The sequence below is a fragment of the Pelophylax lessonae genome (genome assembly GCF_965119305.1).
Source record: "Pelophylax lessonae genome assembly, chromosome: 4".
In the NCBI taxonomy this organism is placed as follows: Eukaryota; Metazoa; Chordata; class Amphibia; order Anura; family Ranidae; genus Pelophylax; species Pelophylax lessonae.
The window spans coordinates 638,247,030-638,250,580 of record NC_138771.1 but is presented as its reverse complement, the minus strand read 5'-3'; positions in this window follow the sequence as shown (position 1 = coordinate 638,250,580).

Genomic DNA, 3,551 nt, shown 5'->3' with positions numbered 1-3,551 from the left:
GACCAAGTGCCGTCCTTTCAAAAATGGTGCTAGGCTGCGCCATTACGTTACTTACTCATTGCGCATACGCCCACCCAGCTGTAAATGGCTGAGTGTGTACAAGCTTTCCCAAGCCTGGCAGGCTTCGGAACGGTGCATTCACAGTATAATTGTCGGTCTGCAGCTAATTTTATTTTTGGGCGCTGCTGCCTGTAACGGACATTTTTGGGCAGCCTGAAAATGGAGTCAAAATTTACGGGCTGCCCGTTAATTAATGGACAGTTGGCAATGTTGATGCTGGACTGTACATTCCATACTACTAACCACCGCACTCTGTCTCCTGGACTGTATATTACATAGTCCTGACCACCGCACTCTGTATGCGGGACTGTAAATCACATACTCCTGACCACTACACTCTGTATGCCTGATTGTACATTACATACTCCTGACGACTGCACTCTGTATGCTGGACTGTACATTATATACTCCTGACCACTACACTCTGTATGCAGAACTGTAAATTACATACTCCTGACCACTGCACTCTGTATGCTGGACTGTACATTACATACTCCTGACCACTACACTCTGTATGCAGAACTGTACATTACATACTCCTGATCACTGCACTCTGTATGCTGGACTGTACATGACATACTCCTTACCACTACACTCTATATGCTGGACTGTATATTACATATTCCTGACCACTACACTCTGTATGTTGAACTGTACATTACATACTCCTTACCACTGCACTCTCTATGCTGGACTATACATTACATACTACTGAACACCGCACTCTGTCTGCTGGACTGTATATTACATACTCCTGACCACCGCATTCTGTATGCTGGACTGTACATTACATACTCCTTACCATTGCACTGTGTATGCTTAACTGTATATTACATACTCCTGACCACTGCACTCTGTGAGCTTGACTGCACATTACATAATCCTGACCACTGCATTCTGTATGCTGGACTGTACATTACAAACCTCTGACCACCGCACTCTGTATGCCGGACTAAACATCACATACTCATGCAGCCTGGCAGGCCAGGATGGGGGGAGAACGAGCGAGCGCCCCCCTCCTCCTGAACCATACCAGGTCGCTTGCCCTCAACATGGGGAGGATGCTTTAGGGTACTCCCCAAAGCACCTTGTCTCTGTGTTGATAGGGACAAGGGCCTCTTCCAGACAACCCTGGGTTGTGGTTGTTGAGGGCTTGCGAGTGGGAGGCTTATCATAATCTGGAAGCCCCTTTTAACAAGGGGGCCCTCAGATTCTGCCCCCCCCATGTGAATGGGTAGCGAGTACATCATACCCCTACCCATTCACTGAAAAAGTGTAAAAAAGTAAAAACCACATAATAAAGTTTTTAAAGTCCTTTATTAAAAAGAAAAAAAATAGTGTCCCTCGATGTAAATCCATCGTCAATCACGATGCCCGCTGCACCCGAAAAATAGAAAAAATAGAAAAAATTTCAGAAACACTTCTGCCTCCTCTGAGGCTACCTGCGGTATGCCGTTCTTCAGCTTTCACATGACATTGTGACATTAGAAGGGGCAGTGCCACCGGGTGACGTAACCGGGTGGCCCCACCACTTGCCTATAAAACAGCTGTCAAAGCTGAAGAACGGCATACGGCAAGACGCCTCAGAAGAGACAGAAGCATTTTTTTAATTTTTTCTATTTTCCGGGTCGGCGGGCGTCGGGATTGACGATGGAGTTACATCGAGGGACACTATTTTTCTTTTTCTTTTGAATAAAGGACTTGTCAAAAACTATCTTACTGTATGTGCTTTTTCCTTTTTTAAATTTTTTTGGTGAATGGGTAGGGGGTACTTCCTCGATACCCATTCACATGGGGGGGGCGGATCCGGTGGCCCCCTTGTTAAAGGGGGCTTCCAGATTTCGATAAGGCTCCCATCTGCAGACCCCCACAACTACAGCCCAGGGTTGTCGGGAAGAGGCCCTTGTACCCATGTACATGTAAACAAGGTGCTTTGGGGAGCACCCAAATCCCCCTCCCCATTTTAAGAGAAAGTGGCCTGGTATGGTTCAGGTGGGGGGGGGGGCGCTCGCTCGCCCCCCCTCCATCCTGATCTGCCAGGCTGCATGCTCGGTTATGGTTCTGGTATGGATTTGGGGGGGGGACAGTTTTATTTTTTTTATTTTGGCATGGAGTTCCCCTTAAAATCTTTACCAGACCCAAAGGGCCTGGTATAGATTTGGGGGGGGGGGGGCCATGCTGTTTTTTTTGTTAATTCTGTCAAAGGGTTCCCCTTACCACCTAGATACAGAGCACTTTCACCCCTTCCTGACTAGAACAATTTTCAGCTTTCAGTGCTCATTGGCATCTATGGGAAATATTGGACAGCTTGGTATGGCACTGCTCCCTGTCTTTAACATTGCCAAATATTGGTCAGCTTGGCATGGCACTGCTCAGTCATGAACTATAAGTGACAGGGACACAAAACTTGGGGAGCACCGAGAGGGGGCTCAGGACACATATCTATACATTTTAAAAATTGGATATGCCTGTACACTACACTGACTGCACTAAACTAACTCAACACACTATCCGCTAACTACCTGCCTAATCTCTATTATCACACACTATACATGGCAGCAGCTTTATATAGTGTGGGGCATGGACTTAGCCCTTGAGCCATAATTGGCTAAAGGCACCCTGCCTTTAGACAATCATGGCTCTTACAGGACATTGTGCTGTGATTGGCGAAAGCATACAGACCAGGTGCATGCTTTGGCCAATCATAAGCACTTAATGCACTGCAATCACTCAGTGCATTATGGGGCACTCATAAGTGGGCGAACTTGCTGCCCAGCGCCCCGTGTGTTCGGCGAACACACAAACACACAATGTTTGAGTCGAACTTACGTTCGGCTCCATCATCCAGCCCATCTCTACTGAACACTGCACTCTGTATGCTGGTTTTCCCATTACATACTCCTTACCACTGCACTCTGTATGCTGGACTGCACAATACATATTCCTGACCACTGCACTCTGTATGCTGGACTGCACAATACATATTCCTGACCACTGCACTCTGTATGCTGCACTGCACACTACATACTCCTTACCACTGCACTCTGTATGCTGGACTGCACAACACATATTTCTGACTACTGCACTCTGTATGCTGGACTGCACAACACATATTTCTGACTACTGCACTCTGTATGCTGGACTGCACATTACATATTCCTGACCACTGCACTCTGTATGCTGGACTGCACATTACATACTCCTGACCATTGCACTGTGTATGCTGGACTGTACATTACATAATCCTGACCATTGCACTGTGTATGCTGCACAAACTAAAAAAAAAAAAAAAAAGGAAAGGTGCAGGTTTAACCGAGATGTGCTGCAATTTGTTTTTTAATTTTTTAAGTACATATACTTTAAATTCCAGACAGTTAATCTTCTGCTGTCAGTCCCTATAGAACTTGTTTCACAGGAAACACCAATATCCGTGTTTACATTTGCTCTTGGGAAATTTTTAATAAGCCTTTAATAAATTCAAGGAATGTCCC